This window comes from Mixophyes fleayi, chromosome 12 (assembly GCF_038048845.1).
Source record: "Mixophyes fleayi isolate aMixFle1 chromosome 12, aMixFle1.hap1, whole genome shotgun sequence".
In the NCBI taxonomy this organism is placed as follows: domain Eukaryota; kingdom Metazoa; phylum Chordata; class Amphibia; order Anura; family Limnodynastidae; genus Mixophyes; species Mixophyes fleayi.
The window spans coordinates 78,370,406-78,396,455 of NC_134413.1; the positions used below are offsets into that span (position 1 = coordinate 78,370,406).

The 26,050-nt window shown below is 39.5% G+C and overlaps 1 protein-coding gene across 2 annotated transcripts in view; it reads right to left on the bottom strand.

Annotated features, from left to right (window-relative positions):
- PRUNE1 (prune exopolyphosphatase 1) overlaps positions 1-10,534 on the bottom strand; it is a 260,920-nt gene extending 250,386 nt beyond the window's left edge. The window contains exons 1-4 of one of the 2 annotated variants that reach the window (XM_075192268.1): positions 10,129-10,534; positions 4,455-4,649; positions 3,970-4,020; positions 3,712-3,829 (exon numbers count right to left, since the gene is read on the bottom strand). The gene's annotated coding sequence lies outside the window, so the exon portion shown is untranslated. Of the gene's footprint in view, positions 1-3,711; positions 3,830-3,969; positions 4,105-4,454; positions 4,650-10,128 lie in introns of those variants that run through there. The other variant, XM_075192269.1, reaches the window with a different exon arrangement.
- Positions 10,535-26,050: the final 15,516 nt, after the last annotated feature.

Here is a 26,050-nt window from a genome sequence, read left to right on the forward strand (position 1 = left end):
GGATTTCCGTATAGTTTGCCTTTTCTCTTCTTCCTGTGGAAGCAAATGTAGGAAATGTTCTCGCCATTTGAGGAGATGCACATTCTGTATACCAAGAGCTGAACAAAAAGGATCCAGGTCCGAAGGATCAGAAGGACCACGTATTTCCCATCACATGTGACTGGGTTGGGTACTAAATAACGATGCTGATAACACCGACACTACTTACCCCATCACCGTGATGACGAAAGTGCCATTTCCGACACGTTCATCTATAGGATTATTAAAAAGCACAGTCCAGCCACGTACTTATATTGCCACAGCACCAACAATGCTGTTGCTTTTACACCTGACGTCATTCCTGTGCGCTTCAAAGTCAGCTTTTTCAACAGTTGGGGAGATAAACATGTCGGGAATTGCACTTTCGTCATCACGGTGCCTACAAGGCTGCAGGATGGTGAAGGTCCTGATGAGCTGGATGCCCTGGAGCAGGATCAGAGGTGATGAACGATCTGTAGAGTGGCAGCAGCGTCCTGGCTGCGGAGGAGATACAGAAGTAGACAGGAGAGCAATAGGCTGCAGGATGGTGAAGGTCCTGATGAGCTGGATGCCCTGGAGCAGGATCAGAGGTGATGAACGATCTGTAGAGTGGCAGCAGCGTCCTGGCTGCGGAGGAGATACAGAAGTAGACAGGAGAGCAATAGGCTGCAGGATGGTGAAGGTCCTGATGAGCTGGATGCCCTGGAGCAGGATCAGAGGTGATGAACGATCTGTAGAGTGGCAGCAGCGTCCTGGCTGCGGAGGAGATACAGAAGTAGACAGGAGAGCAATAGGCTGCAGGATGGTGAAGGTCCTGATGAGCTGGATGCCCTGGAGCAGGATCAGAGGTGATGAACGATCTGTAGAGTCGTAGCAGCGTCCTGGCTGCGGAGGAGATGCAGAAGTAGACAGGAGAGCAATAGGCTGCAGGATGGTGAAGGTCCTGATAAACTGGATGCCCTGGAGCAGGATCAGAGGTGATGAACGATCTGTAGAGTGGCAGCAGCGTCCTGGCTGCGGAGGAGATGCAGAAGTAGACAGGAGAGCAATAGGCTGCAGGATGGTGAAGCGCTGAGGTCCTGATGAGCTAGAAGCCCTGGAGCAGGATCAGAGGTAAGGCGCAACGATCTGCAGCGTGGTTGCTGAATCCAACGAAGCAATAAACAGGAGGAGGAGACGTCCTAACAGGTAAGGAGACCTGAAGATTTGGCACCTTAGTAGGGAGGCAGGTGCTTTAAATAGACAGGGCTGACAGGCAATTAGCCAATCAAGAGAATGCAGAAAGTTTTGAAAAGACCAGGGGGTAAATGTATCAAGTTGAGAGCTTTCCGGCAGGTTTGAAAAACAATCAGATTCTAGCTATCATTTATTTAGTACATTCTACAGAATGACAGCTAGAATCTGATTGGTTGCTATAGGCAACATCTCCACTTTTCAAACCCGCCGGAAAACTCTCAGCTTGATACATTTACCCCCAGGTGTGCGCATGCTCAGTTCAGACCAGCAAGTGAATGCAGGGAGTACAAACCAAGGGAAACAGGTGTGAAGAGAGACCAGAATGAATGGTTAACTGGTGCGATGTGTGACAGAGATGTTTTCTTGGTAGCGTAGGCCATCACCGCTCACATCTCCCCAATTATGGTTTATGCAACCACGGGCCCAAAAAGTTTCATTTTACAATTTCATGATATTAGATGTTGCACAGGTAACAAGGAATCTGTCTCACAGGAAATTAGTCTGTTCTGATCTGCATTCTGAGCAAAGACAACTAGATGGCAATATAGCTTAATCAGAGAATCTTCTTGAGCTAAGGGGTGCAGAGGATATGGAGGCTAACTAACAAAGACACAGAACTATGGAACTGTAGGATGGTGCTGCGTGAGGTCAGAGTGAACATATATAAAAAGAGCACACTGTAGGAAATCAAACAGAATTGCAGGGTATGTTTCTTGTGATGTATATAAAATATAATGTACTGTATACAGATTTTTTTTATGCACAAGTATATTGCTAATCAACCGTAAGCATATATCCAGTTTGTATAATTGTTGTTCTGGAAAGAATCAACGCACGGGTATAAATATATGTTTTACTAGTATACCCAGTTTAAAATAGGTACCTAATAATATACAGAATATGTGTAAACGAACTTCCCAGAAGTGCAATTAAAAACCAAATGATTAACACATACATGTGATGGAAAAGATAAATAATATATAAAAGCCCTATATGGTCAGTTTTTCTTATATATAAATACACAAATCCAGAATAATCCTCCAATGACACTTGCAGGTGAAAAGATAAGGTAGATCAAAGTCAGAATGTGAGGCGCAGTGTAAAGCCTTGCGGTCTGCGGCTGGTTAATGATGAATCCATGCATGCTCCATTTAGCCGCAATCAGTACAGATATAAGATTGCGGCCGTTTTCTGTTATGTCCCGATGTAGCGGTCTGCTTACAAAGGATGTCAGCTGTGCCCACATCTAAAGAGGCACTTGTGGTGGCATAAAATATCAACAGCAGGTGTAAGTGTGTCGTAATACAACGCGTTTCGCCCAGTAACAATAACAGGCTTCCTCAGGGATAAAATACAGCAGGCGATTGTGATATATATAGTAGATGATAAACGCCTGCCCACTAATTAGTTAATTTGGCGGTGATTAATCATCCTACGGGTGTTCCCAATGGAGAACCAGGATGCGTAAAAGTCATAGAGTTTTATATGAGAAGTGATTGTTACGCAGTTGCAAAGGATCTGAATACGAACGTCTAACACCTGAAACGTAGCTTCAGAAAATAAATGATTAAATTGTCTTACAAATGATATGTATAGGGAAATACAGTAATAAGTGAATAAATTGATTGAAATTATGTAAATGGCGAAAAAAAAATTATGGGAACACAGCATGAATTCGTTATAAATTGATAGTCAAGGGAATTAATGCACAAATTCGTTATATATGGCTAACAATATTGGAAACAGCATAAATTCGTTGGATATCGGAAATTAAAATATATCTATAAAAGACACGCTATAAGACATTGATAAATAAATAATGTGTTTACTATGAAGATGGCAAAGTACAGCTGAGTTTGGGTTATATAGAGAGGTACATGGCATAAGGGTAGATAACAAAAAGCAGTGTAGAGAGGTCCAATAAGCGTATGTGCTAGGATAAGATTTTTAATACTCAAATTGTTCATTGTTTCAGGAAAGTGCCTAAATCGACACCTAGGTTCAAACCATTGGGGGAGAGGGTGCCCAGATCGTAAATCCATTGGGCTTCTTCCATAAAAATACATATCTAGGGAAAGTTATATAGAATTTGGTGACACCAATATAAAGGGTCATTATTTACAATTGGCATCATAATAGACTTTTAGTGGAATGATTATTAATTTGTTTTTTTTTAACCAGTGGTGTATTGATTAACGTATAGGTCAGGAATTGTTAAGAACTGTACCTGATCAGTTTTCGGTATTTCTCGATGTGCTTACTTTTTATCTATCAGTTCAACTTTTTGCTATATGTGTAATCTTTTAGTAAATATTATGTTCTTAAGGTAGTTTTTGCTGAAATGATTAGTTATTTTCTTTAAAATTGTCTAAGTGTTTAAAAAGCGCTATTTTTGTCCATCTTTATGTCATTCGGTGAAATGTTAGAGCTTATAAGAGATGTAAGTTGCCAACTTACTAATTGAAGATTCTCATTGCTTCACACGGTTTCTGTACTCAGCAGTATCTTGTGTCTATAAATGAAAACTCTGTTCCTCCTGTCCCTGCTCCATCTATGCTGCAGACATGTCATAGCCCTTTTGAAAAACAATGTAAGAGTCACTAATAACACTACATTACAATTAAAAACAGACTTGTGGGATAAATTGAATGCATTAAACGGCAATTCATTGGAAACCACTGTGGTGTAATAAGACAGATTGTGAAACACACTTACCATTTGCTTGCAGCAGGACGGATTGCAGTAAATGAGGACTTGTGTCCTTCTCTGCAAATAAAAATATATTGAATTAAACACTATTCTAGCAGTAAGCTAGTGAACCAGACCTCTGACTCAAACTCCCCAATATTCACAAGAACCACCATACAGAAACAGAATAACACAACTTACATAAAGCATAAAAACGCAAGTTAAAATAAAGTATTAAAAAAACACACACATAATCAACATTATATATAATATATCTTATATATGGTTTTTTTAAGTTAATAAATAAAAAAAAGTTTTTTACACTTTAATAATTAAATAAACATAATTTAAATAGTACTTTCGTTTTTTATGCGATTGTGTTCTGGTTATGCCCTTTGATAGAGTTTTTGCCAGTAATAGGGCTCTTTGCCCTTGATATATAGGCACCCTAATCCAAAATAGGTTTAGCACTCTTCAATAACATAAATTCATACAAATTAATCGTCTCTTACCTTTTGCTGTTTCGAGTCAGTATAAAAAAAATGTAATCAATACTAATTGCATTTCTTCTCACCCAAGATAAAGCGTTACCTGTGTCTCAGTTATCTGAGACTCGAACCACAGGTCAGTATGATAGAAGTGTAGCAACATCCTGGTATCTGTGATGTTATAATGACAATGACGATTATTGTATGTAGCCAGCTAACCTGAAAAGAAGAAGACGGCGTTATTATTATTGATATTGTATGGATGTGTTCTAAGACCTAGTATAGTGTACGCCCCTGGTCCTAATTTTCAATGCATGAAAATATCAAATTACAACCAATGTAGGAGATGATTTAAGAGAATTGTTGCGTTGAAGATAAAAGCAGTTACAATGAATTTGGAATAAAATATGATTTTTATTTGCAACAACATTGGACAACTATGGGGCCTCCTTTCACGTACCCATACACAGACTTATTTACACAACATTTATTTTCCTTATGGCATCCGATACATATTCCATATATACCTATCTTATGTATCTAGATGACATCATACATACTAGAAGTATTAAAGACTTAACACAATTATGGGAGATATTAATAAATCACATCCCTCCATCAAATATGAGTTCTCTTTAAGTCATGAAAGTATCACAATCTTGGATGAGCTTGTTAAGAAAGTATCACAATCTTGGATGAGCTCGTTAAGAAAATAATTTGTTATTATCTACTGACTTAAATACCAAATCCACCATCAGGGCAGATAGTTTTCGCTGTTTGACTAACACACATCATTTAGTTATTAGACTGACACCGAAAGTTTATAGTCCAATTAAAAAGATTTGTGATTTGGTTATATATATGAAAATAGTTGATTTATTGTAGGGTAATACAAAAAACCCCAGAAGAATTAGAACAAATCCCATCTTTTGCTTACAATACAAAGAGCGAAAAATTACAAAAAGTATTATTAATCGTAATTGGAGCATCTTGCAAAAAGCTCCTAATTATGGTAAAAAAAAAAATCAAATATGCCCTAGGTTTTATATATAAAAGAATATGATTGTAATATTATTGTAAGAGCTGATTCTACCATTAATATGGGTAATAATACAGTGGCATGCAAGTGATAGTTAGCGATGTCTGCACTTTAGATCAGCTCTGTGTCCTACCTTAAAACCATAATCCTCTTCCCACAAATTTAAAACAGCTAGAAATCTATAAAGGCAGTGGGAAATTACACATACCTCCCAACTGTCCTGACTTCAACAGGACAGTCCTGATTTTAGGGCTCTGTCCCGTTGTCGCAACCGGGAGCATGTTTGTCCCGTTAGTGGGAATGTTGGGGGAAGGGAGGTAACCCACTGCCATGCGGGAGATATGCATTACATGGTAGTGCCAAGGAGTCATTACACTAAGGGCAAAGTTATTTAGAAGGTCTACTGCAATACCATATCAGTCCAGCAGATGGACCTCAATTGTCATTACTGATGCCACTCCTCCCTTGGTGATCTTTACTGTATACTTGACAGCAGCTGCCGTCGCACATGGGAAACAACCATTCTGGCTTCTGTCTCAAAGAGTTGGGTTCATGAGTTCTATTCCCAAACAGGGCCATATCTGTGTGGAGTTTGTATGGTCTCCCAGTGTTTACGTGGGTTTCCTCCGGGTGCTCTGGTTTCCTCCCACACTCCAAAAACATACTGGTAGGTTAATTGGCTGCTATCAAATTGACCCTTGTCTCTCTCGGTCTGTGTGTGTGTGTGTGTTAGGGAATTTAGACTGTAGGCTCCAATGGGGCAGGGACGGATGTGAGTTCTCTGTACAGCGCTGCGGAATTGGTGGCGCTATATAAATAGCTGTAGCTCCTGAATAGTATCTGTGTAGTACTATAGCAAAAGCTTTTTCTAGAACCAGGAGACGAAGGAGGTTCAGTTGAGATAAACAGTGAAGCACAGTTATGGTTGACATGGGCTGAGTGTTTAAAGATTTCTACAGCGACCGGTTCATGTTTCACGTTCACTGCTCTTTCTCCTCATTCAGACAATGATGCACTACTAGTAACTTCATGCCTAGAAATATGGGATAAATTGAATCCACTAAACTGCAATTTTCCCGGAACAAAGTTATAAGACATCATTGGAAACCATTGTGGTGTTTCTGACTGACATCTCTTTATGAACGCTGCCCACAGTTTTCACCATATTGCGTCTATTGGGTGCCAACCAGCGGCACTCTATGGGATGTGCTACGACATGAACGACTGCCAACAGCCATGACTTGATGCAATGTATCACCAAGAACTGCAAAGGTAGAATCCCCACCAGACATATAACTGCCCCTTCACCCACTTATAGAGAGCTATTAAAGCTATTCAACCCCCTTGGACTTTTCACATGTTTCTGTGTCATGACATGATGGATTGATTTGAAATTTATTCCCACTAATCAACAAAAAGTACTTGACAATGTACCAAAAATTAATCCAACCATTTGTTTGAAATAAATTATGCACAAAAAAACGAAAAGTGATTGCATTAGTATTTTCCCCCTTGCTATATCCATAATAGATTTCCTCTGAAGTAACCAACTTTCTTCACAAGTCACATTGTTTGTTGGAGTTCATCTTATGCAGGTGAGGTGTGTCAAATGATTATAGTATAAATATACCTGCCCCTGGTTTAGTGCATTTCCAAGCACCAACTACAAAATGAAGACAAAAGAACACTTTAAATTGATCCGTGGCAATGTCATTGAGAAGAACCAATCAAGAAATGGATAAAGTATATTTACAAGGCATTGAATATACCCTGAAGCAGAATTAAGTCCATCATACAAAAATGAAGAAGATCTGAGACAACTGTAAACTTGCCTAGGACAGGTCCTCCTCCAAAACTGAATAAGGGTTGCCAATAAGAGGCCAATTTCAACTCTAATCACGCCTACGTATATAAGTATGCGCAGATTAAATGATACTTAATCACGTTAAGGTTTTTGCCCCTTTATATCCGGACCAAATTTCACATTTTGCAATGTGCCCGATTCAAGTGGGTTTAATTTATTTCTCTTAGTTACACCAGTGAATTTTGAAATGGTTTTTTTTTCCATGACAGTTGTCTTTTGGTAACACAGAATACATTCATGTTTATTTTATATGAATTATTTGCTAAAATAGTTTCACATAATTATTAACAATCCCAGATATTCACCCCACAAATTTAATCTGTTCTTTATCAAGGGATATAAAATATGTCTATACAAAGTTATATAGAGCTATTGGGGTATAGAATCATCATTTATTTTTACAGTGCCAACAAATTCCGTAGCGCTTTACAATTGGGAACACAGTAATAAAATAATACTGGGTAATACAGACAGACAGGTAAGAATATTTAGTATTTTTTTGTATGCACTAATGCACACCTATACAGTAGTTCTTAGTTTAGGAAGAAGGGTGGCACTGGGATTAAGACAAATATTGGAGTTCCAGTGTAATTTGGAGGGTTTGGGATACTATTTATTTTGCATTATATTCATACATTTTTGTGTCACATTGTCTATGTATGTTGGGGAGTGGGTTAAGGATTGTAGGAAAGGTTTTTTTTAATAAAATATTTTAAAAACATTTTAATTTATGGTTGATGTTTTAAAAAAAACAACAACCCAACATATCTTTATTTTCCAATAATGGCAGTGCATGTGGGCACTCATGTCCCCATAAATGTAAGTTGGTTTAGAAACATACAGCCTCTTGCTTGATGTGCATCTACTGTAGCTAGTCGGGAGGCGGTAAAGGATGACCATATAATCTTTTCTGTACAAGCAGAAAACCTCAGATACAGATAATTAATTTTTGGTTTAAATGATAGTTTATAAATTAGATTGCTAGGTTAAATCATTGAATGCGTGGGTTGCTTTTAACCTCATATTTTAACTTTATGCATGCTTGCCTACTTTACGTATCTGCCCTTGGGGGTGGGAAGAGACCAGGTATAGCAGAGGTGAGTGTGGCTCGATGATTCAAAAGGCGCCAACATGGCCCCTCACAACGCTTTTTGCTTCAAGTTGTCGAATCTAAATCAGATTGTTCACCTGTAAGTGTCAGTTTATCAGTTATGAGCTCATCAGCTGGAGATAATTAAATACACTGCATGGTTTGCGTGTACAATTAGCTCTGCTTTATTAGTTACAAGTCCATATCTATATAGCAAAAATCATGTATTACAGCAAACTATGCCCCAAAAGGTTTTAACCACTCATGCTCCCTTTACACAGATGTTACTACATTCTCTCATTATCACACAGGAATACTCCCCAGGGAGGGGATGTCTTATCTCCTGTCTGCTATATCCAAGGTTATAAGCAGTCTTGCAAATAATGAATTACTCCTACAAACCAGCTGCATCTAATCTATCTTTAAGCTATAACAGAATAAAATGGCTATAAGGCAACAAGATGGCGTCAGCTTAGCAAAATCACATTTCTCAAAGTGAATAGGGCAACGCGTATGATGAAAACTGACAGTTGCCAGCATTATAAAGCATCTATGAACACTTTGCTGCTGAGCAGATGCAATCATGCATGTTACACAAGATACCATCTCAGCGGACCTTGGGAGCACTACGACCTCCAACTTGTCATGTTCACTGAATGCAATAATTATCTATGGCCCTCGCATTGTAAGTACTGAGAAATGTGATTTTGCTAAGCTGATGCCATCTTGTTGCCTTATAGCCATTTTGTTCTCTTATAGCTTAAAGACAGATTAGATACAGCTAGTATGTAGGAGTTATTCATTGTTTGCACAAGACTATGCTTATAACCTTGGACATAGCAGATGGAGATAAACGACTCCCCCCTGGGGAGTATTCCTGTGTGATAATGAGATTATAGTAACATCTGTGTAAAGGGAGCATGAGTGGTTAAAACCTTTTGGGGCGTAGTTTTCTGTAATACGTGATTTTTGCTATAAAGATATGGACTTGTAACTAATAAAGCAGAGCTAATTGTACACGCAAACCATGCAGTGTATTTAATTCTCTCCAGCTGATGAGCTCATAACTGATAGACTGACACTTACAGGTGAACAATCTGATTTAGATTCGACAGCATCCACATAACTTATAAAGCCCAAAGAAGAATACATGGTCAGAACTACATCTAGCATCCAGAATATGGTAAACTGTGTTGCACAATAGGTCAATACTGAAAGAAACGGGGACATTTCCATGGGCAAATCTTGAAAGCCTGTCATGTGACAGCTGGCAATTATGGCTTAATTAATGTCAACTAATTAACTGACTTGAGGAAGACCAGATAAAAATGTCTCCCCCATTAAATGGGTTATGTTGCCATAACTGATTACTACATAATTTTTTTGTGGGGGGTTATTAAAAATTGCTTAAATGTTAAAAAAAATTTTTAACCCTTACAGTGTCATCAAGCACTGATATATTATCTGCCATTTTATATATATATATATATATATATATATATATATATATAAATATAAATAAATAGTACTTTTTTTTAGTAATGGAAAGCCTATAAAAACACAGCATCCTTATGATACTGCACTCAGCTAATAACTCAATATTGCCAATAGTTTTAGTACTGTGGAGCATTTGTAAACCCCATATTTTTTGACGTCTTGTGCAATAAAATGTCTATACACACTATTATAATGTTTCTCAACCCACCACACAACTGTGAGCTGCACCACGTCCAATAACTAACAGCAGCCTCACAGGGACACAGACTGGTGGGGTTTTCTCAGCTCCTTCTACACCACCATGTACTTTTATACCACAAGAACCCATCTCCTCATATTCCCCTCAGCGGCCATTATAACCCACGTGACGTCCCGACTTCCCGCCTTCTGCCCACACCTACGTCATCCCCCGTCTAGCCGTCGCCTGAACTTCCGCCTCGGCAGCCGATTGGCTGATGCTCCTCAGAGCCGCGCCCCCGGAAGCAGCTCGTCCTTTTAATGGTTACCATGGCGACGAGATGCTTCTGCTGCTACTGGGAGACCTGCATCCAACCCCATCATTACTGTTACTCTGAGTAGTAACAGCAGTAATGGCAGCAGTGTGAGCCAGGGAGTAGTAACAGTACTCCTAGTGCCACAGCATTGATCATAGTTTTAGTCCAAGCAATCCATCCATACCTGTCACATGGTGCTGATACCTTAAGAGAGGTTGTTTTGTGTGTGGAACTACAAGTTCCTGCAGACTGTGCCTAGATTGCATGGCATGCTTGGAGTGGTAGTTCCACAAGAGGGGGGATGACCACAGGGCAATCTGAAACAATGATAATAACTATCAATATAATCATTAATGCTGCAATGCAGGAGCACATGGTAGGAAGAATTACATATATATATATATATATATATATATATATATATCTATCTATCTATCTATCACTCACTCTCTCTCTCTCTCTCTCTCTCTCTCTCTCTCTTTCTTTACCCAAGTTTGTTTTTGGAGCTGACACTTTTTGTATTGTTCCCCCTGTAAAATTGGTGAGGTATTGAAGGACAGTAGCAAGGAATGCCACGATTGCATGGGTACCATTTGGAAACCACCTTAAACTAGAGATGTTCACTGACCCCTTGTTTTGGTTTTGGATCTGGATTAATTTCGTGTTTTGGTTTTGGATCCTGATTTTTTCCCCTACAATCCGGTTTTTTTTTGTAGTTTTTTTTGCTAAAATCACATATTTTTGCTCCCCCCTACATTATTATTAACCTCAATAACACTAATTTCAAGTCTTTTGCAGTCAATTTTGACCACCTTACAGGTCACATTATTATTTTCATACACTTTCAAACAAAGACTGCAGATTTAGAAGACCAAGCCTGCCAGACCTATTATTTCTATTTCAGCAATGACAATTAGCAATGGAGCAATGGAGCTCTCCTGAATGTCACTGTAGACTTTGAAGAACACTGCTACCCCTCCTCTTTCTATTCTACCTATGACGCTGCCCAACTGCACTAGAGACTGCCAAGAACTGTGCTACCCCTTCTGTGTCCCTCTGTGAAATGGCGCTGGATCGCCGTGGAGGGCGGTGCTTATAGAATCCAAAGCTTGCGAGATCCGAGGGCACGCAAAAGTACAGAGTCAGCTCGACTTGGTACTCGGATCTGCTAAGTTCGGGTGTGGAACCGAGCCTTAAACCCAGATAGCTCTTTATCACAGGCTTTAAAGCCATGGTGTAGCAAAAATAAATTTGTGTGTCAAACAGCTATGTCAAGCAGACACAGGGTTTATTCCCAGTTTGTGCTGCTATAAATGATCTGTAAAAACGTATATAAACGTATATAACCAAGCTATAGTACAAATGTGTATGGGAAAAATCTAAGCACACAATGAAATTAAATAATTGTGTGATGTGTTATGTATTCAGGATCTAGAGCAGACTTGGTGTAGTCAAATATTTTTATTATTATCCTTTATAGGCCGCCACATGTGGTCCGAAGCACCGTACAGAGGACAAACAACAAGACAATACAGGATATAACAGTACAATATAATAAACAAATAACAATATAGTTTACAGCACAGCTGCTGAATGGCTGGAAGGGTGAGGTGCAAGGGTATATTCATCGCAAGCTGAAAACCTGTGCCCAAAAGCATGGGTATAGCTAACAGGTTTAGAGCCACTGAAAGACGTGCAAAGACAATGGAGGAGTGAGGTCAAGGGACAGAGAGCCCAAGGAGGAGGTGAGTAGTGTAGCTGATGAACAAAAGTTATAGGTAATGAGAACAGGAGGGAGGATCGACTTGCCCACCAGAGCTTACAATCTAAAGGGAAGGGTAGACAGACGGTTGACACATAGGGGTGCACGCTCCTCGGGACTATTAGTCGTTTAAGGTTCTGCAAGCAACACATCTCGTGCAGTGGAAGAAACCTGTTTTTTATCTTGCAGCCAGGTTTCTTTCTCTATTGCTTTAGCGGGTTCCATAGTGCTTTTAACCAATGTAGTTTTGAGGTTTTATGCCCTCCTCTGAGGGTTGTGTGAGAGAATGCTCTGTAATTTTTCACCTCCCCCCACAGAATGTGCCAACGTTTGTTAAGAATCTTCTCTAAAGAGCTAGAATGGTCACTGTATTGTGCTATAAATAAGATATTTTCATTCTGTAGGTGGTTTTCAGTGTTTTTTTGTATCATTTTTGTCCTGTCTAGGTCTTCCCCTTCTTTTAATTTCTTTTTCTGCTTGTTCTTTGCTGTATTTTCTTTCTAGGAATTTATGCTTCAGGATGGAGGCTTGTTCTCTATAGTCTCTAGAATAAAAGCAATTTCTTTTGATCCTGCGGAATTGTCCTCTGGGAATTTTGTTTCGCTATTGGGGATGATGATTACTGGATGCCAGAATGAACACATTGCTGTCCACCTTTTTTATGTATGTCTTTGTAGCAAGTTCATTTTCTTTTCTAAATATTTCCAAATCTAGGAACAGGACCTTTTCCTAGCTGATATTTGCTGTAAACATTGGAATTAATGTGTTCAATGAAATGTTCTAAGCTCCGATGGTCTCCTTTCTAAAGACAGATTGCATTATCGATGTACGTTTTCCATAACACAATGCTGTCTTGAAATGGGTTGTTGTTCCAGATACAGAGACTTTCCTATGGGCGACGAACAAATCCCCATAACTCGGTGCAAATGTTGTGCCCATTGCAGTTCCTCGTGTTTGTACTGTGTACCACTAAACCAAAAATGGTTGTGTTGTAGAATAAAGAGAATGGCTTCCAAATGGAATTTAATTTGACGGGGAGGAATCTCAGATTTCCTTCTGGGGATGATCTCTATTGCTTGCATCCTGTCTCGTGGTCTATGTAAAGAGAGGTTATGTCACAAGTCACGAGAAGGTAGTCACTTTGCCACTCTATTCCTTCTACTAGTTGTAATACAGGATCTTTAAGATAGCTTTTTTGTTGCGAAACCAGTGGTTGAAAAAAGTGTCAATATACTGTGACAAGTCGGATATAGGACAGTTAATTCCCGAGACAATAGGCCTTCCTGTTGGATTTTATTTTGGGAATCTTTGGAAGATGGTTGAAAACGGGCAGTCTTGGGTTTTAGATATGAATGAACTCAAATTATTTTTTATTTAAAATCTTCTTGGTTAGGGCATCTCTAAGGAATGTTTTTAGTTTAGTTTCTTGTGGTAGGTTGGGGTAGGGTCTTTAGATAGTAGGGTCTTTAAATAGTATTTCATATATAGTTTTATCTTGTAGTAGCCTTTCGGCTTCATGTTAGTAGTTCATCTTAGTTTGGGTCATCATTCCACTGCCCTTATCTCCAGGTTTGATGATAACTACGTCCATCTTGCTTAGTTGTTTAAGAGCTGATTTTTAATTTGATTTGCTCTTCCATTTGGTGTTATGTTCCTTAATTTGTAATCTCTCCAGGTCTTTCTCTACTAGTCCTGAAAGGCTGGTTGGGGAAGAAGGTTGCTCTACTTTTTTGATCGGTATGGACATATGGATAATCTATAGATGTTATGGTTTCTGATGTTGACGGTATTGTCTTTTGTTGCATGAAGAATTTCTTCAAAGTCAATTTTCTTATGAATTTGTACAGATCAATATAGGTCTCAAATTTGTTCAATGAAGAAACTCGGACTTTTTCCTCTATACTTCCTATTTTCCCATACTTTAAGGCCCGAGTACAATCTACTCTATCCTAATCCCTTTACCTCCCAACAACTCAATACCTTTTAAAAGACATCTTATTTAAATTTTTATAGCATCTGTCTACCACACCATTGTAACAAATAACAATAGGTTTATACATTTTTAAAATTTAATAATAATTTTATAAATAAATTTATGCAAATTTATAAAGGAATGATAAGCAGAAAAAAATATATGGGGCCTGAGTCATTAAGGAAACTAAGACAAAAAAAGGGGTAAATGTTTGGGACAAACCATGTTACAATGCAAGGGGTGCAAATTAGTTTATTATTTTGCACATAAGTTAAATACTGGCTGTTTTTTCATATAGCACACAAATATTTGATTGATTTATTTTTACACTGAAATTTAAAGTTGATCTAGGACATGCCCTTCCCAAACTATAAATCTATCCCCACATCTTAAATTTACCTCTCCCTGCAATGCAACATGGTTTTGCCCAAGTGCAAAGTTACTCCTTTTGTATGCTTTGCTCTCCTTAATGACTCAGGCCCATGGTGTGCTGTTGGCTGTTTTTGAGTACAATCAGCTAATTCACCTTAAATTACATCAATAATGGGAACAGACCATGTTAGTAGCTGTTTGATGGATGAGATGCACATTTAAAATAGCTGTTTATTGCTTAAATGTATTTGGATTTGGGTTAATTTTTGGCACAATAACAAATTTCCACCAAAGTTCATCACATTCTGGTTTTTATGTCCCATCCCCTTTTCTTCATCTTTCTATCATTTACATGTCGTTTATTATATTTATATTCATGTTTATTTTATTTTCACTTTTATTTTGTATTTAAAATGTTTATTATTTATCTTTATTTTTATCATTTTGAGCAGACTTTTGTTTTTTATACTTTCTTGATTTTTTATACAACCATTTTTTTATACATTGATTTTCTTTAACTTAGATTTTTAATAAATTCATCCTATTCGACTTGCAGTCTAAATCGTATAACTGTTTTCGTATCAATCACATTTATTTAAATACTCTGATGCCCCAACCCCTATATTCATCATCATCATCATCATCATCATCATTTATTTATATAGCGCCAACATATTCCGTAGCGCTTTACAATTGGGGACAAACATAGTAAACTAATAAATAAACTGGGTAAAACAGACAAAGAGGTGAGAAGGCCCTGCTCGCAAGCTTACAATCAATAGGACAATGGGAGTTTGACACATGAGGTTAAGTCTACATTTTGCATTTCAGCCCAGCCAGACTGCAAAGGTAAGAGTGACTCATAATCTAAATGATCCCGTCACACAATAATGTTGGTCAGGGGGTAGTTGTCTTGTGTGAAATTGTGTAACGGGTGGTAATAGGGTAATGTAGGGAGGTTAAGAGGGTGGTTGAGGAATATTATAAGCTTGTCTGAAGAGGTGGGTTTTCAGAGAACGCTTGAAAGTTTGTAAACCAAAGGAGAGTCTTACTGTGCGAGGGAGAGAAATCCATAGAGCGGGTGCCGCCCGAAAAAAGTCCTGTTTTGTTTTTTTAAACTAAAGGACATATACATTTTAATTGCTCTTTTGGGGCTACCATTGGAGTATAGATATACACATGCTCCTCCAGTAATTAGACACTAGAGGGCAGCAGATTGCAGAATGGTTTTAGAAGGTACATTTCCCCCACCCGTTGTATCTCCAATTATCTTCCTCGTTCCTTGTTTGTATTCCAGGACACGTGAGGTTCCTGTGCCCAACAATCTGACTCAGAATGATTATAGAGCAAAGCATGTTTCAGTGGCTGAGACTGTGCCCTGACAGCACTGAGGAAGTGTTTATGAAATAATCATTTACAGAGAGGAGGTGACTACATGAAACAAACAACTGAGTGTTACCTGAGACTTTCAAGATTAGTGGAAAAACTCACATAGGGGAAGAGCTTTTACAAGTTAATTCCTCTAATGTCTGTCGGGTTGCCAGCTGTCAGCTGATTGACTGAGTCAGGAAAAAAATGATTTCTGGAACAGTATAAAAAAGTTAGACAGAAAAAGAAAATGTTTAGGATGTCTGGCGCAACCCTCACTTGCAGCCCTTCACAGTAAGGATCTCGTCCACTATCAACTAGAAACAGATTTATGGCCATATATTGTGTTGGTTACATTTATGTATATTTTGTTTTTCGCTAGGAAGTTTATTTGTTTTTGTGACTTACTAGCGCCATTCTTCACTCGATCATTTGTTTCTAGTATAAAAAAAAGTAAAATTATAACAGTAACGGACCCAGTTGAACCAACGATTTTCAGATTGTGAATCCATATTGGTTTTTGCTTCTAATTTCTGTTCTGGCAAACTGATGTAGCATGACAATGATGGACATTAACGAAATGCGTTCATGAAGAATCTGTACCCCATGGAGCCTTAACAGAACTGATACTTCGAGGGCCAGGACATTTGTTTTTAAACTGGGCGGGCAATTTTCACTTTTTCCGTCGCCTCTGCCTTGGAGCCAAAATTGGCAAGGCTTAAAGTCAAGTAAAGCCCATTCCTGGACGTATAGAAACAGTAATTGCAGTCAAGAATTTGTTACCATGGTTACAGATATTGCTAAGGAGTGACATATATTCACAACATCTCTGCCAAATGGCATCAACAGCCATGTCTGAGGTTTTCAACTGCTGATTTCAGGTTTTCTCTATTTAGTGACTTTGGGAAGTTACTGTAGTAATCTGGACTTTCATTTTCCCCTACTTTCTCTATCACAACAAATGAAAAATGTAAGAAAGAAGGACAATGACAATGTTTTTCGGATAAACTTATTTTCAGTTAGAGGCATATGGTAAGAAAATGGAATAATGTGGAAGTAAAGAGGAAGAGGGGAATAATCAGACACATTGGAGTTTGAGAAATGAGTTGTGGAACGGCTCCAACGACATAATCAGTCATATTTGGCAGCCTTATGTCCCAGCTCAGCATTGGCCAGATCTTGTTTTACAAGTCAGCACATGGATTTTTTATTGTACATCCATGGTGCCATTAGCTACATTAATTTAAGTAGGCTCCCCCTGGGTAACGTTTAGCATTGCTACTGTCAGTATCATATGTCTGTCATTATAGAGGAACTGTCATTTTTTACATAAAGCCCTGTCTACATAGTTCCTTGTAGCAAATGACTCTACAGTCTCAAGTTATTTCCTCTTACGTCGCATCTACCCTGCGTCTGGGGCACAGTGGAGCCGTAGGAGAAAGCTGCCCAAGAGGGCGGACACACAAGTAGTGGACAACAGCTGGGTAAATGAGGGACACCAAGCACATTGAAAGCAAGGGCTTCCACTCAAGTGTGGCTCTTCGATTAATTATACAAGCATCCCATCGTGATCATGTATAAAAATGCTGGCTGGGTTTATAACTAGGTTTAGCATGGCTGCAGGAGAAGACCCCATTGACTTTGGAAGAGGTGAGATTATTGATTTACGTTTGGCACAAGTTTATTGACCAACACAGCTAAACTTGAAATGCAAGGCAAAACAGGCGAGCAGATCAGTTGACTGCAAATTTCAACCTATGATGCGAGCGGCCTGTTTAATCACGAACCGTCTGACAAGAAGTCCACAGATCAAGTAGAGTTGCACTGCATTAACCACTTATCACACCTTACAATGCACATTTTGAACTCCAGTAATGCAAAGAGCACAGGTATTGGATTACCGAGCAGTGATATAGTTTGATCATCCTCCACCATGTTCTCAACAAATGGACCAGTGCATGTGTGGTGCCAACCTAAAGAACTCAACAGCCTTGATTGATTCCAACAGTGAAGGGTTTTGGTGGTTCTATAATGTGGTTACATTTTCCTGGCATGGTTTTGGGCACAGTCAAGACAAGGCTGATGTAAATCTCTACTTAATAGTATGAGACACCATCTTCACTCCATGTTGTAGCATTTCTTTCATGTCTGGAGGGTGGTCTTCCAGGAGGACAATGATGTCCGATAACACCACCCACAGAACCCATGCTATTGCCCAATGGTTTGATGAACATGATACTGAGGTTATCCATAAGTCATGGCCTTCTCGGTCACCAGGACTGTACTCCCAACGAGCATTTATATTCTATTCTGAAATGATCCCAGAGACTGCATATTCCACCACCATTGACCAGGCATGAGTTGAATGAATTTATAGCGGAAGAATGCTGCAGCGTCCCTCAAGTCTAGACTCAATGCCACGGTGCATCCAGGTCGTAATGTCCGCATGTGGTGACTTTATATTGATGTTTTGCTGCACAAGGCACAATGTAAAATTACCTTTATCTAAAAAAACCACTAGTGTGTATATTAATTAAATCTAAATAATGTAAACAGAAATGACTGCAGTCCTCTGATTGATGTCATTCTGATCGAAAGTAAATTGGTTAAAACAAAAGCTCCTCTGTACCATTCGAGAACCCAGTCTTCACATCTCACACACTGGACTCTGGACTGTTATTGCCCTATTATCCCTGAAAATACTGGACTGTGGCCTGGTAGACTTGTGTTGTCTGGATTCGGATCTGGTTAATGAGACAAACCAAGGAAGCACTTTATTCATATACACCATTGTATTGCAAATCGGGACATCCGTGACATAAGATCCCCACCCCAAAATACTTAAGTAATATGTCCCATTCTTGGCATATTTATGTAAGTAGAAATACCCAGCTCTTACATTTAAGTCTGTTACCTGAGGCAATTCTGCGTTTCGATTCACATTTTTACCTTGCGTGCAAGTCAATGTCATAATAATTGTTGAGAATGAGGTATTACAGCTGTTTAATGACCCATTCCATTGATTTACATCTGCTCCGCAGTTCACTCTTCTCCATTTTTGGAAATGAATGCAGGGCTTTCAACACATGGTTCGGTGGTTTGTATTCAAGAGTTCCAATAACCCCACCCCTTCCGATATTTCAGGAGACAAATTTGCCATGCTCTGATCCCCCAAGTCTTGTCCCTTTTACACTGAGATCAGGCCCCGAAATTGCTTAAACTAAATCCTTTGGGCGCAGAAAATCGCACTGCCCCAAGCAAATCGTGACACTTGTGTGTTATGCTGCCATTCTGTCAGTTACTACACTTAATTAAACAAATGCAAAATAAATCTGTAAAATATCCCCACTATCCAAAACATAGAAAAGATCATTGCATGTTTTATATTTTAATAATTATTTTAACTATTATTGGCAACTTAAACGCAAAACAGAATTACCTCTATTTTTTTAATTTCTATTTTACTTACATTTTTATTGAATATTTCATAAATTACAATGTGAATTACTACATACAATAACCAACAAAGAAAATATACAAGTAGAACAAACATAGTGAGGACAGATAATATCTATATGGCAGAAGGGTTTCAGGGAAGGAGAAAAGATAAAGAACATTAGAGCTTATCGACAAGTTTTCCGAAATTAGACCATTTTGGTACCTGTCTAGTGCTATTAAATATTTCATATATTCCATTAAGTCTATGTCAAACTGGGGCCATGGATAAAATAGGTTCCTCAAATGGGAACTGGTGACCATAAATATGTAATTGGCTAAAAAGATTTTGATATCCATTTACCTTTGACTGTTGAGAACCTAATAAGCAACTCAAATGTAAAGCTTGGCATCCGGCAAGCCAAAATAATCTTAAAATATCTGATGTTAATCCCATTCTTCTTAAGCCAGACCTCCATATATGAAGCAGGGAACATTGAGTAAAGAACCTTTCTCAAGGTTAGTTTAAGAGAATTCTCAGCTATAGACAACAGCAGTGTGAAATATAAGTGTCTTTACTCAAATGTATTATACACCATCTTGAGACGTAGCTCGTACAGTCATTTGTCTATTAGAATAACTCTTTTGAAATAATCAGAGTGTACTTGAGACAAGGTGTGTCCAGTCGTCAGCAAAAACACATCTTGTTGTTATGGGTGTCAACGTTCAACTATTTTAAGACATAAACAAAATCTCTCTGCTAACTCTTTTATGATTACTTTTATCTATATTGAAAAGCTGTAATAATGGTCAGGTTTACTTTATGATATTTGGCTTTACAGCTGAAAGTCAGAGTATAACAAAACCCACATTCAGAGCTAATAACGATTGCTCTAAGCAAGAAAGATTGGGATTTTGTTATTACTGATGTCCTTTAAAACTTTCTACATGAACAGAGCATATATTTTATTTCTCTAACTAATCATTTGCAGATTAGTAGTTTCCAGAACTCTTGAGAACTTCTTTTCTGCCCTGGCTAGTTCTTGGGTGTGGGTGTAAGTGACCAGAGGATGCCACACGCAAGTTTTAATGCAATGTCTGTAAAGTGTGTGTCTGTGTTTGTTAATAGGCATTGTAGCGTGGTGGTGCAGTCGCAGTAAGTTGGGCACCAGATCATCTCTATATTGCAAAATAGAATTTATCCACTCCACCACAATATTTGGGTTGCGAATAATACAACTCCTGTTTCCTCCAGCACAGTCCTTAAAGTATTAACATGGGTATGATAATAGGACAATCGATTTGAAATGGTTTTGGGGTTTTTTAAGTGCACATATCCAGCTCTCTCAACTGTATTCACTCACCCCTCCTCTGTGGGGGTAATATCACATTTAATTGGTTCTGACATTATCTCTGATAAACTCTCAGCTGCATTGTAGCAGTGTCCTCCGGCTGCCTACGAAGAGGGTGAAGAATCGGAGACCCGGAGAGAACAAAATTGGAGCTGGCCAGGAGGCGAAGAAAAGTTTCTACTTACCAGACCTCCAATCCAGTGCAAGTAAGTCTGCGTCCCCCATTGCGCTCCCCGGGGTTGGTGACAGCGAATCTGAACAGAACAAATCTAAATCTGAATTGCGATAGTAACCGGAGGGGAGAGACAGACTACAGCAGTTTTAAGGTAAGTCATCACCGGGACAGCCTCCTATTGGACATGCTGTCCCGTGATGATTTTTTAATAAATGAATACTAAAAGTCATCTGTCACTGTAGCGATGACAGTTGATAATTAGCCAAAACCATGTTAATTAATAAATAGGCTCCCAAGTCAGTACAGTGTTACACCTGGACCCAGAGCTTTATTGTTGTTGTTGTTGCAACTAGATGGGAGTGGGTGCGATACACTAGGCGTAGATTTGGGCCAATCATCTGTGTGGGGAGGGGTTTGTTCTGTATGCCCCCAAAGCCGCTGAGAGAGAGTACACAGCAATCAAGAAAACTGTGAGTGGTCCGAGTCTTTGTTGTTTGTTTGTCCATGCGTGTCTTGTTGCTGCAGGTCGTTGCCGGTTGGCATTTACAGATAAGAGGATAAAGACATTGAGGAATCCCTGTAAGGACAATTGGTACAAGACTTCAAGACCAATAGACACATGCCCACGTAGAGCCTTTTTGTGGATGTCACTGGTGACCTCGGTTGGGTTGGGGGGGGGGTTTCTCCATTTACTTGGGCTCTGACCCTTCCTCCAATGTAGCTCTTAGCCCCGTCAATATACACAATTCTCTCTGTTCCCAGCATCCCTCTCTCTTCTCCACTCTCTATCTTCCTCTCTCTCCATCTCTCTCCCTCTTTCTCTCTCTGTCTCTCCCCCTCCCTCCCTCTTTCTCTGTCTCTCCCCCTCCCTCTCTCTCTCTCCCCCTCCCTCCCTTTCTCCACCTCTCTCTCTCTCTCTCTCTCTTCCCCCCTCTCTATCCTCCTCTCCATCTCTCTCACTCTTTCTCTCTCTCTCCCCCCTCCCTCTCTCTCCCCCCTCCCTCTCTCTCCCTCTCTCTCTCTCCCCCTCCCTCCCTCTCTCCCTCTATTTCTCTCCCTCCCTCCCTCCCTCTCTCTCTCTCTCCCCCTCCCTCCCTCTCTCTCTCCCCCTCCCTCTCTCTCTCTCCCCCTCCCTCCCTTTCTCCACCTCTCTCTCTCTCTTCCCCCCTCTCTATCCTCCTCTCTCTCCATCTCTCTCACTCTTTCTCTCTCTCTCTGCCCCCTCCCTCTCTCTCCCTCTCTCTCTCTCTCTCTCTCTCTCTCTCTCTCTCTCTCTCTCTCTCCCCCTCCCTCCCTCTCTCCCTCTCTTTCTCTCCCTCCCTCCCTCTCTCTCTCTCTGTCATGATCATTAGGAAAGAGCAATTAAGTATACGGAAATAATACTGTAAAAAGGGGCAAAGTACTCACTGGTGTGAATACTTTAGAAGTGACAATCCTGATGGTTAACGATGCTTAATGTTAAGAGGAGGGCTGCATAGAGTCTAAAGTGCCTCAGAGGAAAAGATAGTGAAATTTACTTATATAGTGGAAAAAGTGAAGACACACAGTGTAAACAATGTTTTGGGAAATTAAGCACTTTTATTTATTTTTTTGAATGCTATATGAAAAAAAAAAAATCATTCATGTTTAGATGATGCCTGCAGGAGTGCAAATATTTTGTGTAATCTTCTAGGAGAAGTTGGGTTCCTTGTTGAATGTTGGCTAGGTGTATTTGTTCACCCCACTTTTCACCCCACAACTAGATTACATTTTGTGAGCCAAAATTATTTAAAATATATTCTAGGAGTGGAAAAAGATGTATTTATGGGGGCACTCAGCGTATAGAGGAGAGCTGCAGAGCATCGATCTTCCCCCAAAAGGAATTGTTTACATGCTCTCTGGTATGGCGGAATCCAACTATGCGATGACCACTAGTGCAGTATCTTCATTTCTTCAGTAATCGGGATTCCGGTTCCATAAACCCTATCCCTGAAAAGGTTCAAGATCAGACCATTTAATAGCACTGAAACAGCTGGTGCTCAATCTTCTAACATCTTAAGTGCACACTTCTGGTTGCACTCTGACATCTGGCTACAAGTCATCCCTACAAGATTCTTTGCAACGGAGTGAATCCGGCAGCATTAGGTGTATTGTTATTACAATTGTTTTAACAGCTATGTGCCCCTGCAACTTGATTTGCAAGTGGGTCCTTCATATTCCAGTCTGACATTGACGGAGCATAGTCACTGCATTATTATATTTCAGACAAATAAACTAAGATTGGTTTCGAACTAAACAAACATACCACAGGATTGAGGGATTAGAAGTCAATAGAAAATTCAGATCTCTGGTTTGGCAACGCAATCCTCCATAAAAGCTTCTCTTTCATGTGAGCAGTTCGATACAATCAACTACACGTCGGAGAAAGAATGAAAGAAAATTTGTTTTAAGAGTGTTCATAAAAGAGTTAAAAGTGACTGTCTTCAAGTGTAACATTCTCAAAGACAAAATTCTGCATTTGGAATGTAATTTCTGAGGTAAACTAACAACAAACCATTACTTTAAAAAATAACCTTGTCATCTGTAGGAAAAGATTGTAAATATTTATTGCCTTAAGGGGAATATTATTCATTTAAAGGGTACCTACCACCTATGCACAGTGGAAGTAGCCATTTTGTGGGCTGCACCAAAATTCAGCCTATCAATTCACTAAGAAGTAAAACTCAAACATTGGTTCAACCCCAAAATGGCTGCCTCCTCTATAAGGATTTTTTTTTTTTTAAAGATTTTTGTTTCTTTAAAGAGCTTGTAAGCATGAATGCTTGTCAAATGAGCTCATTGGTCATTTTTTAAAAATATGTAAGGTCAGTGGAAGACATTCTGTACCAGAACAAATGCTTTTCCATACTGTTATACAGGCAAGTCTTACAACAATTGCTACTCTTGGTTTGCATGAACTTTCCTCTGGAACTCAAAGTATGAATGGAAGTGCATGGGTCTCTAAGGATGTACTTGTCAAACCCCTGTTAATTGTGTACTTCCCAACATTTCTGATTGAGTGTTAAACCCACGTTCCTCATAAAGTGGCAACAGACGTAAATACATAGGGAATTTGGGTCTACTGGACACTGAAGGGTGGGGGCAGGGTACTCAAGCAAGACCGTAATTGCCAGAAGACAGAATCAATCTCTGTTGACTTTGGAATTGTGCCTCAAGGTTGGAATGACCCTGAGTCACAGCTCCCAATCGTTTCATAAATGACCTCCCCTGAAATTAATTGCTAACGGCTAATGTGCTCTTTCAGCAGCCCAATCAACCTTTGAGTTTGAAAGTGCCTCAGTGGGAGTCAGTTATAAGTGACAGCTCATCTGCAGCAAGAAAACTCAGATTGTCCATTCTAGAGATGACAGATCCAGCATTTGCTCCTTTCTTACTGTTTATCTCACCAAGATGACAGCTTTGAGAAATGCAAGAATAGGCTGTGTAAAGAGCTAAATAACTGTCCAACATGCAAAACCAAAACCACTAATTTACAAGCTGGATATTTAAATGAGAAAAAACAGGATTTCACCGGGCAACCGGAAGTAGTGTGAGGGATTAGAGTTTATCTGGAGTTCAAGCAGTCTCATTTATAGGAGTAGTCTGGAGGAGTCATTAGGCAGGAATTTCAGTAATAAGATATTAGCACAATATTGCACATGCATGGTCACTACCTTGCAGCTGCGCATACTGAACAGATGGACTAGCATTCTAATATGAATCCAAGGTTCTATCCAGAAAATGTTCTAAGGCCATTGTAATGTAATTTCTTGATGTAATTGTTCCCAGTATGTAAAATCTAGTCCACTCACATTTTTAGATACCTTTTGGAAACAAGTGTTCTGTTGGCATGGAAACGACTTTGCTCTGACTATACACGATGTTGCTGAGACACAGACCTCCCCACTCCCATAGGTTCTTAAGGCTACTCACAAAAAGAGCATGAACACTGACAAATGTGTAAATATTGTTTACATTATTAGATACTAATTAATATTAAAATTGGTAACATCCAGGGGCTGGCTGGTCAGGGTGCCATTCGCCCCCCGGATCAGTCACATTTCAACCTAATTTGGCAGCCATCAGTTTACATGTGTCAGTCCAGCTTGGTCTTAGGTGGCCACATAAGTTATGTTGAGGAGATATACATACCTTACAACATTTACACTTTTCAGGTCGGAATGATGGGTGCAAGAAGGGGTGTGCCACACAACTGAGGGCATGTCCAACGTTTCCAAGAGCCCCAGCCCCCTGCCACTCCTCTAAAACACTCCTTCAATGCTGCTCCTCCTGCCAAACCACGAGCTTCATTATCTTGACCACACCCATACCTCATTGTCAGTATATCCCGTTCCACACCACTTTTGCACACTGGGAGATTGGGATGTCTTAAAAAAACAGTGTTGCTGGGGGGAAATTATTCATGAATTTTTTATTTATGTAATAATAATAAAGACCAAGTTTGGGGCCCCCTAAACCATGCGGAAATGGCTTTCCCTGCATGGATTAGGCATTTGTTAGTAAAATGGTAATTTAATAAAGGCCTAACGCTGCATTAGCTAAATTGTTGCATTAAAGCGCAATCCCCATAATACTGAATGGGGACTGCGGTCTGGTCTCTGAGTCAGAACCTCGAGTCTTCCTCAAAAAAAAATCATCTCCTATCTGATGTCCTGTCCCGACGAGACTTGTATATTAAATTGCCCTCAAAAGTCGTCTATCATCATTATGGTAATTATTGTATAGGCCCATTGGGGTGCCGTGCATCATGTAAAGATGCCTGCTCAAACACCCCACAAATAACACCAGTCTCTCATCATCATTTATTTATATAGCGCCACTGATTCCGCAGGGCTGTACAGAGAAGCTACTCACATCAGTCCCTGCCCCATTGGAGCTTACAGTCTAAATCCCCCAATACACACAGAGAGAGAGAAAGAGACAGAGAGAGACTAGGGTCAATTTTGATAGAAGCCAATTAACCTACCACTATATTTTTTGGGGGAGTGTGGGAGGAAACCGGAGCACCCGGAGGAAACCCACGCAAACACAAGGAGAACATACAAATTCCTCAAAGATAAGGCCATGGTCGGGAATTGAACTCATGACCCCAGTGCTGTGAGGCAGAAGTGCTAACCACTGAGCCACGGTGCTGCCCATTTATCCAAAAAGAATTTAGTTA